The sequence below is a fragment of the Andrena cerasifolii genome, chromosome 1 (genome assembly GCF_050908995.1).
Source record: "Andrena cerasifolii isolate SP2316 chromosome 1, iyAndCera1_principal, whole genome shotgun sequence".
Classification (NCBI taxonomy): Eukaryota; Metazoa; Arthropoda; class Insecta; order Hymenoptera; family Andrenidae; genus Andrena; species Andrena cerasifolii.
This window is the reverse complement of record NC_135118.1, coordinates 12808230-12820642: the sequence shown is the minus strand read 5'-3', so window position 1 is coordinate 12820642 and position 12413 is coordinate 12808230. Positions and strand designations below refer to the sequence as shown.

The following is a 12413-nucleotide window of genomic DNA, read 5'->3' as shown; positions in this document are numbered from 1 at the left end:
GAGATAAATGCCTTCACGGTTTAAGCGCCTTAACAAACGATTTACATACGTAATAAGTTCTGGAAAGAGTTGCCATTTTTTATTCGCCATGTTTGCATTGGAAAACAGTTGGTGTGGTATTTTTTCTTACAGCTAATGCAACGTTCCACAATTTTTCACAGTTTTCGAATGTGTTCGTGTAGACTGCTTGCTTCACTGCAGTCCAAAAATAAAATTCTAAAGTGGAATGTTTCCTGATCAATGAGACCTTTAAAACAATTACTATTATTATTATTATTTGTGGTTTTATTACTGCGACGAATCTAGCGTTTAAGATTACTTACTAGGATTAGGAAGACTTTGATACCTTCGATAGTATTTATCTCATTCTGTGTACACACTTTTGACACTATGCTTATAAAACCTCTTTTACTTCATTTCACCTTTTTACCCTCAAGGAAACCATTGTCTTTTAGATACGCCGTTTATTATCACACGTGCGTATGGATATTGTTCGAGTATCCAATATGAGGGCAAATTTGGAAACGAATCAAACCGTATCTTCAATATATGTATTGTTAATTAGAGGCATAATTATTTCAACTAATGTGCTGTAAGCGTTACAGTTTATTCGTGGTTTAGCATCGCACTGGTATGGTTATTTATTAATATTCTCTGCAAGGGCTCTTATTTCGATCATAATAAAGAAAATAATAAAAAAAGAGGTTTTAGTGGTATAACGTGTAATTATATTCCTTACAATGGAGTAGATCTATTAAGAAATGGAATTGACGGACATCTTTTAAGTAGGACTTGATTTTCGAGAAAATTCATTTGGAAGCGGTTTCTAGTAAAAAAAAACACGTGTACTCGATGAATTCTCAAACTGTAGCTTCTCGAAAACAAAACCTAATTCGAAAAAGGTTATTCCACAATTTCGATTTCTTTCTGCATACGGATTCTCTTTATTCACAGTTGTATCATACCTATTTACAAGATCTATTGACTTTGAATAGGTACGCGTGTGCTCCTCAAGTTTTTCTAAAGCGAAGGCTCATACCAAAAAAAAATTTCTACCGTTTCGATTTTTAATAGTTTTGTACCAGGAATGGGAATCAACCTGTAAAAATGGGCTTGTGTTAGGGGCGGATTTAGGTATAGGTTAAGTAGGGCGTAGCTTATAGCGGTAAATTTTGGAAAGCGACGAATTTTGGGAAGTGGCAAATTTTGGCGAGCGGTAAATTTTGGGGAGCGGACAATTTGGAGGAGTGGCATATTTTGGGGAGCGAAACATTTTGGGGAGTGACAAATTTCGAGCGGAAGAAATTGCAACAGAATTAAACACAGAGGCTTGAGGCAGCTTTAAAACAATTCTGAAATTGTCTCGACTCTTTTAGATTAAAATATTTGTTGATATTTCGCGCAAAAAGCGGCAGACGCTTGTTAATCTAGGGGCGCAAAATCGTCAAATCCGCCTGTGCTCGAAAACTCTGTGCTCCTATATAAAATTCGAAAATGTTTTACCAGCGTTTGATTCTGTTTATAAATACTGCCTTCAGTTTTTAATGGTCCCGTACTAAATTCGAAACATTATGTTAGGATTCGGTTTCACGTGTAATTATTGTTTCTCCTCCCTGAAGTACTTATTTAGAACTCTAACATAACTTATCAGCTTTCGATACTACTTATAACTTACTTAATCCCATCGTTACTCAGAGAAACAAGCTCTGCCTTCAAGGAACTAATGCAAGAAGCCCTAGATAGGGTAAACTGGTCTAATATGACCTCTCCTAATATAAGACCCCAGCTTATCAAGAGGTACAGAACTCTGGAATGTCGTAGCGATGATGTTTTGAATGAAGACTTAACATCGAAGCTACTTAATAGTTATCGTGTTATTGTTTCCGAATATGAGACCCTTCGAAGTTCAGCTGATGAGGGTGAATAAGAAATTGTTCTGAATTACTGAAAGTGATTATGAAGCAAATTATGATGCAGAATGCTTGTTTTGCACAGGTCTTTATTCTTCAGATGTATAAAGTGTTATCGGTGGGACCACGAAGACTGCGATAGTGAAGAAATAGATTTCATGTGCCCAATTCGTGAAAAAATACAGAAAAAAAAAAGTTTCTGGAAGGAAACCTTGTTCTCGTATTAGGAATCCATTTTTTCTGTTTGTGTATTTGTATAATTTTCGTTTTTATTTTATTATGAAGGAACCGAGTCTCTTTTACTGTATTTTCCAATAAGTTGCAACAGAATAATTTTAAAATCGTGTATCGAATTTTAATAAAAGTGTTCTTGAGATTAATGATGTTTTAAAGAAATGAGTCTCATATTAGGCGACTTTATTCTAAGCCTACATGCATCTACACCCTGTTCAGCTTATTATATTATCGTATTCTCCTCACTTATCACAACTCCCCAAACTTTTGCCCGACCCCCTACAGTCTATATAGCCTTTCTCGACTCCGAGTGATCTGGTTATCGGCACAACCCTTCAGGGCAATGCGTGCGTATTAACAATCCTGCGTGAGCTGCTTCGAGCGATTTACCCACCAACACGAGCATACACTGAGCTTCGTTGAATATTTCAGCATACAAACAAACATTGATGCACATGTGCGTAATTCATGGTGGTCATAAACGCCAGAATATTCCGGGAGTTCTGCGAGAAAACCGACAAACTTCGCTAGCGTAGTCAGAATATTATTCCATATATATATACCATTTTTTACTACGTATATATATACTACCATGGATCGATTCGTCTTCGGGTTCGAGATATGGAAGGTGTATTGATATAAACCACAAATATTCGAATGCATTCGAGCTACTTAACTTTTGCTTAACTATTTATTTGAAATTATGTGAAATTGCGTTTGACAGTGGCACGTTGTACTGACATTTATACTTATCGTTCAAAATGACCACCTCGTGCCTCTTTCTACGAAAGTTGGAGTGCTTCCATTTACCGCATCGGCTGAATATCGGCAAGGGATTATTGCTAATGCTAACATCATCAGCTAGGTCAATCATTTATTCTTATCACTACAAAATATAAACACCATAGCGAGGAGCGGCTTATCTCAATCAGAACGGGAATATAATTTTATCAGCAGTGGCGAATTTAAGAAGAAAGGCTCAGGTGGCAAAAGTTCTGAGAGGCCCATTTTTTTCGGGAAAATGAAGAGGTAGTTTATTAAGAACGAGTTCAGTGTAGTAGTACAAAAAAATTGGGCCCTGTGGGGGTCTTCTGGTTAAGGGCCCAGACCGCAACTGCTTAGCAGCATTTCGGTCCAAATCTTGATAGCAGAGCTGAATTGGCCCATTCTTTATATAAGATTTTTTGTTTGGAATGACCTTTTAAATATGTTGGCGAAGTTTATTCGTTTGTTCGTGTTCCACCTTGTATATAAGATGTATATGAATCTCAGTGTGTGAAATGTTCATTAATTTTGGGGGCGAATTTGCTTGAAAATGTAAGACAATTTTTAAACCTCTGTGTACCTACTGGCTTGTTTATTCAGAAACGTATGCTCATGTGTCAAATACCTGAGTATACCAGAATAAATAAAGGTAACAATGGATTGGAATTGGGAATACGAGGATTGTAAATGGAAATACGAAAATCCAATTTTGAAAATTCTAAATAGATATGGGCAAATAATACCTAAACTCGAAGTACGAATATACTTACGAGGCGTGTAAATTCTATTAATATGTACAAATGTCTACTGAGAAGAGTGTAAACTATTGAATTCATGAAGTTGTAGAAGAATCTGAAATATGTAAGCTTATGCATGATATAAAAATACCTACATTATAAAAATATCAAATTACTGCATCTGCTATTGCAAGATTTTACAGGAAATTAAAAATGTCATTAAACGCTATTGAATGTTACAAGTTCGAAAAAAGTTAAATTTTGTTGAACAGTACAATTTAATACCTATCGAACTAATAATCATACAAAATCCTTTATTCAGCACAATATCCTCTTCTAAATCAATTTCACACCCCTATCATCACCACTTGCACACCTTACGAATCTTGCAAAGACACTGAATCCTCCCAGTTGCCCCTTTACTACCACTTTCATTCATCAGAACATAACCAACCTCAACGCAAACTCTCTAATTTCATCGACACCTCCACCCAACCCGGTACAAATCGCAATTCCCAATATGCACAGAAAACTTACGATGAGCTGTCCTGAAAATCGGCATTCCGATAGTATCGAACTCTGATCATCGCGATACAAACGAGGCCCGGCCTCGCTGGCTCTGTAATGGCGAGTTTCTCGTCCGCTACACTTTTCGTACGACCCATTGTTTTCACGGAGAGCACACACGTGACTCGTTTCTCTCCATCATGGCAATTCATTAACCCAGATATCTGTCTCGCCGGCGTACACGTCTTCGTGCAATGATAACGCCCTCCTGCGAGCCAATGGCACGTGGTTTTAGAAAGGCAGCGCTGATAGGGTGCACTGGGGGATGGGGGCATATTATAAAGATCGCAAAGGGGTGCCTTAATCGGAGCCACCCATCTTCGATACGGTCGTTATATCATCGTGGTGTACGTTGTTCCCTTTTACCTCTCGGCCCCTACCCCGCTTCCCAACCCCCTGGCCGTTGGGTTTGAAACGTAACGAACGATCATCGATCAAATGTACCTGGCGATTTTCAAGCACGATACGCCGATAAACCTTTTATCGGGAGAACACTCCCACGACCGTTGAAATCTATTTGAGATGATATGAAGGATCGCGAACATGCGCCGGCAGCTCGATTATTCGACGACATGGGGGGATGATATTGCGCGTGGATTTATGAACGGCGCGGGGCTGGTGGGAATCTAGGCGTGAGACTTCACAGACTGATTAAATATTAACCCTTAAGGGGGGACCCCACCCTAAAGCCACTAACAAAAGACAAAGTTAGGGATTTTTTCGTTCGCATAAATAAAAATGTAGGGCTTGGATTTTTTGTATAGTTTTAAAGCAACTCTTATTTTGCTAGAATTTATTATTTTTTTTTTGTTGATAAAATGGCGTCCTAGAGGACTGCAAAAATACTGGCCCACACACCCGGGAATAATTGGATGTCCGAGGTATTTTGGAAATTATAGCAGTTTAAAGAACTGACTTTAATTTTTTACATAAACATTTGCATTGAAATGCTTGTAAAATATCGAATAATTGAAATATCAACAAAATACTAGGCTAGGTGGAAGATAATATATCCCAGTTTATATATCTTTTTTGTTTTTTCTTCTCAGATGATCCAGTCATTCCCGGGAGTGTGGCCAGTTTTTTGCAGTCCTCCGGGAAGCCACGTTCTCCGCTGCCATTGGGTACAATTTTTCATAAAAAAAATTTCTAGACTTTATTTTTATTTATACGAACAAAAAATCCCGAACTTTGTCTTTTCTTGGTGGCTTCAGGGTCCCCCTTTAATTAGTGAGGTGGGGTCTGACGTACCTCAATTCTTATTTCTATCTATACAGCAAAATTTTGACTTTTTGTATATTAATGTATATTAATACAAGTGATACGAATAAAATCTTATTTGTGAAGAATAACTACATATACATGTGTGTGTGCATTAAAGTACGTCTCCTTAATCTGATTGGCAATTGATGAAATTGATAATAATACATCCACTGTGCTTACAGTTTTCTTGTTATCATAAAATGTAGATTACTTAGATTCATTAATTATTAATAACATTAAAAATGTTATTTAAATATTATTTGCAAGGAATTATTATTTGATCAGAAAAATAACATGTTATTTCAAATATTCATCTATTCTGTCCGTTGTTTATTATTTATTACTCAGATGTGATCATCATGCCCTAAACGGCTTATTACCTAGTCACGACGTATTGCAGGATTATTATCGAAAACATTTGCTCCCATATGTGTATAAACTAATTTAACAATAATCTGATATTAATCTGCAGGACAAAGTTTTTAAGCTTAATCCTTTAACGGATGCAAGCTAATTTCTCTACTTTTGGCGAGCTTATAAACGGTGCTACCACCAAATGAATATTATTCGAAACGAATTTCATAAATTATCGGGAGTTTAACAGTTCTTTAATTTTTCTTTTTTGTTAAATAAAATTCAACCGCGTAGCAACATCTGCTCGAGTATAGGGAATACAATTTACGGTACAAATATGACTCGTCACTGTAAGGTAAAATATTAAGAGAAACTGATCGCCTGTTTATTTTCTAGTTACGTCGATAAGTTGATAGTAATTTGTTTAAAGGGGTATTAATATCTAGAAATTTTTCGAATACTTGAGCGGAATGTTATTAAGGGGGGGGGGGGTCTCCAATCTTTTCCAATATGGGACGTAGTTCATATTGCGCGGAAAGTAATTTAGAATGGGTTTGAAAACTATTTAATATCCAATATTTCGTTTTATTCAGTGATATTAGAAAGTGAAGAAAATGCAATTTCTGGCAGTGAATGAAGATGAAAGAGACATTATATTTGGGAAACTCGAGCTTGGAGACTTGGAGATTACATGTGCAATATATTTTTATGTTCGGGATCATTTACAAACATTTTTGGAAACAGTATAAGATTCTTTTAATTTGTTTACTTAAAGAAGAAACAATTTTATTTTATTACATTAAATACTGATGAAAAGTCAATCATGCTTTTTTCGTATAGTTAATAAAGAATGATCGCCAATATGCAAAAGAATTTAAATTGTAAACATAATTATGTATTTAAGAATAATATGTAGAAAGCTGCACTTTGCAAAGTTTAATTAGAAGAGAATATTTAGAAGGAAGAAATTAATTATGAGATTCTTTATGTTTAATAATTAGAAGAAAAATGTGTTTGTTTAGACAATACAATATATCAACGGATTTAAAATCATGTATGTGAACTATATTAAAAAAGTTACGTGAAAAGTTACGAACATCCTCAATAATGTATCCCTTACAAATATTGATAAAATAATTGTCGCGACAGTGCAAACAAAAAGCGATGTTTCGTGAACTGAGTAGGTACACCGTACATAAGTAGAGGTGCTCCAAATATTGACAAAAACTATTCTAGCTGTTACCAAAGCTGATTCTTAATGTAAATATTTGAGGCACATGTGCAATCTCACGGTTAAATGAGAACGACAAATATTTGATATTTACACGAATAACTGTTACGGTTCAGTTAGCTTTTGAATAGAATACATACTCCAGCACCACTTAAACGGACATGCTCGTTTATTCACGTTTATATGGGCTGTTTCTAGAGAAGTACACATTGCGTGAAACAACTACTGAAGAAAAGGAAATATGGGGAAATATATACACTCTTTTCCTCGTTATTTTTTACGTAGAATTTTACATCGTCAAGAGAACACGTTATTATATTTTTTTTCAAGAGAAATGATTGTTTTTGAATTTTTTTATTTGGTTTACAATTAGTTAGTTCTAATTTTAGATAGTACCACCATGTACGGCGTTTATGGAAACGTTAATTTTTTAATTTATACATATACACCTTTTTTATTTGTGAGGTCACTCAAAATTTGTAGTGTATTGTGAAGCACAAACATTTCAGCAAATGCACAAACACATAAGCAATGCATTTGATATCATCGGGAATGATCAGTTAAATTAAAGCAATAACTTTATGTCATCATATTTCAGGAATTAAATATTTGCTGAGTCAAGTTTAATAAAATAGCTATTTTCATTATGAAATATAGAAAACACATGCAATTCCGAAATATCACTATTAAACAATTTTGTACATTATTTTTTATCGTCAGAAATATATTATATGCATAAAAGTATTTACAAAATAAAGAGAAAAATACTAGGTATGTGCGGTATTAAAAATATTATATTATATATAAAGAGATTTGGTATTACACAAAGTAGAGTGTAATTTGTAAAGTAATAAAACGAGATGTGATTCTCCGTGTTAAAATAAATTGAAAACATGAAGTAAATTTTTTTTGTACATGGTTGCAGTCTTGAGAAAATCAGTTGCAATGACTTGTCAAATAGTATGTACAAGCAGTTGTCGGACGTGTCTGACCATTTCTGGGTATTTCTACTTGCGATAGAACTTGCACACGTTGAGGATGATATGCTTTATGTCGTACAGCAGATTTTTGTACATTCTCTCTTCTGGTATATTAAAAATTTTGTTTGTACCACTACGTTGAATATATACTTTGACTTTTGATGTGTTTTTGTAAAAAATCATATGAGATAGTGTTTTATTTGACCATATTTCTTTTTTCCACTTATCTGGTTTGGCTAGAATTAGAGAGTTAATTTCTGACAACTTTTAATTCTTCCAGTGTAGTAATTTCTTAAATATTGAATCTTCAGTTATAGCAGGATTCGATAAAATGACAGTTGCTATCGATATTTACGGCCCTTTTAATAAATAATAGTTTGAATCTATGTACATGAGTTTTGCAGGCAAAGATTTATACAATTTGAATATCAGTAAAACGATTTGCACGCCAACATTAAAAATGTGAAAGTATTAGAAAATAAAAAATGTATTTATACCCTTAAAAATCAATGTAACAGGTACATATTATACCACTTTCAGTTCACACTGAGGTCTAAATATTCATAAAATTAAACGCGATTCGTGGTTTTTCAACTGCATAAATCGTCTTCATTAAGAAAATTAGTAATCTGCAAAGAAAATTATACGTCATTAATTCGCCACTCTCAATCACGAAGAATCCAACCGTAATTCCCACAAAAATTAAACTGAATTCACCACCTTTTTAATTTACCCCGTAAACACATCGAGACTATACAACGAGTTTTCTAGTACTTTACGAAAATTACGAGCCTGATTTTTCAGGGCTTTCAAAGACACCAACATACACTGTGAATAATTCCCTTCAAATTTTGTCCCTTCAAGTTCTGCCAAATATTCCACAAAAATCATTCAACTCGACGAGAATAAACACACCGTCCTTAGATCAGTACAAAGATACCAAAAGTAATCTTAACGCGTTCCCTGCCACCGCAAAAATTCAGACTTTCGGTAATGCCGTACAAAGTGATCAGAGAACCTATATTACAAATATAGTGGTCATATTAAATTCCACATAATTCCAGCCTATTTTCCCTCCATTTCGATCCTAACATTGATTAAAAACTACATAATTCATTTACACGAAAGTTTCACTTGCGATAAATGCGATATTTCGCAATCCACGTGGCACCGAACGAATTAATGGCTCAACACATTTCCTGCCACATCATCAGAACCCATTTCTCATAATCCCCACGACTCCTTCCCATACACGCCGCCGCAGACGTTATTTCTCGGGGATGTCCGGCAAAATACTATTAACAAGTTAAACGCAGCGAACTTACAAGTAACTCTCCGTCGATAAAGAACTCCTGCCACTGTTCTTCGCAGCGAGTCGTTACGTTGCTTCGTTTAACGAATCCTACCTCCATTTTCCGCCTTCCTCGTGGCGTGGGATTAACCAACACACCGAGCTGCCGTACGTACACATATTCCTTTCATCTCGCCGGCGGTGTCCGCGAAAAATGGAAGCGGAATTGGCAGTCTTCCTCCGGGCTGGTAGAAAACCCTACCGAGATTAAAAGGAAACGAAACTATTGCGAAGGAGACCCGGGTCACCTTAGATCCCGCAAGCCGTTTTCATCAGCGGGTTCAACTTCAATTTCACTTAACCTCTGATCTCCCCATCTACCCCGACCCGCCCCCCGATCTCCGCCCTTCTGGCCTACCGCTTTTCGCTGTTCGCGTCCCTCTTCCCGCATGCCGACCATTACCGTTTAAGCTGTCGTCGTTGTTTCTGTCGCAAGTCCCGTGGTATTATTTTTCCAGCTTTCCTGCCGGTGGAAAGAAGTGGGCGAGAGGGGAGAGGAAAGGGGAGGAAAACGGAGTCTCGGGAAATTTCTGTCGTTCGCCCGCTTTATTTTCTCCCTCCGTTTTGATGGACGAGCCGTTCGCGATATGAACGTGTCCGTGTTGAGTGTTGGGGGCTTTCAGCCAGAGATTCCTTGCCGAATTTTCGGCCAGGTACCTAACCCAGACCTAATCTCGGTTGCATACACAGGGACGCGCGTGTGTGGCCTGCTTTTTGCGCGAGGATACGGTCGAATAGTACCTTTACGGGGATGTGATTTCGATGCTGACGAGGGGAATGTGGGGGTGTCGCTGAAATGTCGATGCTTTCGGTTTTCAACGATGTTTGGGATTAACGAAGGCATGGGATAATGATTATGGATATTTATGGGTATTGTGTTTCGTTTAGCGATGGGAGGATGTGCTTCAAATTCGAGGGCAAGATTGTGTTATCGTTCTCTTTGAGTAACGGATTGTTAATGGGAGTTAGTGGTTTTTGTGGTAAAATGTAAGAATATTTGAATATTGTTTTTGGGGGTAGTAGGTACTTATATCAGTTGAAAGAAGCAACTAGGGTTGTTGGTCAATAAAATATGATATGATTCAATGACAATTAGTATCAATATTTTATAGATATTAGTAGAGGCACTTAAGGGTACTAGGCAGTCGGTTTTCTCGAAAATGAAGTTTTTCTCTTTCATTTAATTACAAAGAAATAAATTGAAGCTGAGACTTGTTCCTTGACACAAAGTTTATTAATATCACAAATTCTAAATAAACATGTTTGTTTAGATAAGAATGTGCACTATTTATTAAGCTACAGATGGATCGTTAAGGGGACTTTTTAAAAATGTTTCTTCTGATTTGCAGATGTCTCAAAAACGGAGGTTCCAATCGATTCAAATAAAACTCGATCATGTTCACAAAGTGTGTAGTTTCGGCCTGAACCTAAATTGAAGTTAATAAAAGCTCTTACTCTTTATGAAAAGGAACTAAAGCCTCATCTTGTCTACCGAAAAACGCACTTTTTCGAAGAATCACCATTTCGTAGCTGTCATTTTCATATCATGCTTCTTTAATTTCGTTTCGTTTCGTTAAAATCGCTGCAAAACAAAATAAACTTTTTAAAAAGCCTCTTTAATGAACCATCTGTATAGTAATCTATAATGCATTTTTTTTGTAGAAACAAAAATGTTTTTTTTTTAAGTTTATGATGTTAATAAACATTGTGTCAAAGAACAAGCCTCAGCTTCAATTTATTTCTTTGTAATTAATTGAAAAAAAACTTCATTTTCGACAAAAAAAGTCTACCTAGTAGGTACTCTTATTTCGTTGTGACTCGAAGTACAAATATAAATTCTTGAATTGGCCCCTAATATTATCTTTAAATTGTTGAAAAGTATGAGATCTACAGTTTCAAGGTCTCCAATAAGAAATATCTATTTAAGTTTAAGTAATTATCAGAAAAAATATTCGAAACATTTCGATTCTTGTAACGACTGTTTAATATGAATTTTCGTCAAAGTTAAAGTGTATCACACAAATTGATAAATTATACCCCATCAGTAGTAATCCCACTGATTAGATGGTAACAATGTCAACTGATAAGAGCCTTCATACCTCATTAAACAAATAACATTAATTGTACTTTTACAATTGGTGGAGAAACATCTCTTTCCACGATATGCCTGGTTTCTTTTCACATTACTGTTCCACTTCTCATCATCAGAAAACAATTAAAAAACGATTTGATGAGAACAAAGGAAAATGAACGCGGTAATTTGATCCAGAACACTTAATGTTATTATATCATGAGTATTCAGAATTAAATCCCACATTTACTGGTTGCTTACATTCATAAAATAATTGAAAATGTATATATTTTTTCCATAATTGAATTATAAATTGAAAATTACTCTCAGGTCTGCGAAGACCAAGCTTCATTTTACAATCGCAATTTCTAATTAATTATCTGTATGTGGATACATATTAATAAGGCATCAATTTTAATAATTCTCTTTTTCTTAATACTAAAAACACTTTTAAAGAAAATACACCCAATTTTTTGTGTGATGCATCATTTTCGTAATATTAAATTTCTGATACTTTTTTGGAAAATGAAGAAACCATGAATCTCTGTATTTGGTTAGTTATTCTAGCAATTTAAAAGCTCTTTAAAACCTAAAAAGGGATAGCCTAAATATATCCTCGATTTAGTTATGCAAATTAGGAATCATACCCTCACGAAGATACCGTATTGAAACAAAATCTAATTTACCTACTGTCGCTGAACGAAGATGGGGAACTTCATAAACTGGCATTACGCGACCAAGACAATTTGAACTCGTGAAATTTACAAAGTGTATCGCGAGGGAAGAAGCCAGACGACCCCGAGTCGATAAAGGGAGTACTCCTGGTATTATCTCAAGTACATACTTTATACATATAGAATGGAGTGAATCGCAAACACAAAGGAGGTAATTCTTTGTATAAAAATAAATCGACAGTATTGAATGAAATTTGTTCAGGTGTTGCTTTATTT

The 12413-nt window shown here is 35.4% G+C and overlaps 1 protein-coding gene across 2 annotated transcripts in view; it reads right to left on the bottom strand.

The window, feature by feature from the left end:
- The window catches only part of Nachralpha4 (nicotinic acetylcholine receptor alpha4), a 281388-nt gene that overhangs the window by 113154 nt on the left and 155821 nt on the right, over positions 1–12413 (bottom strand). The gene's annotated exons all lie outside the window — the stretch shown is intronic.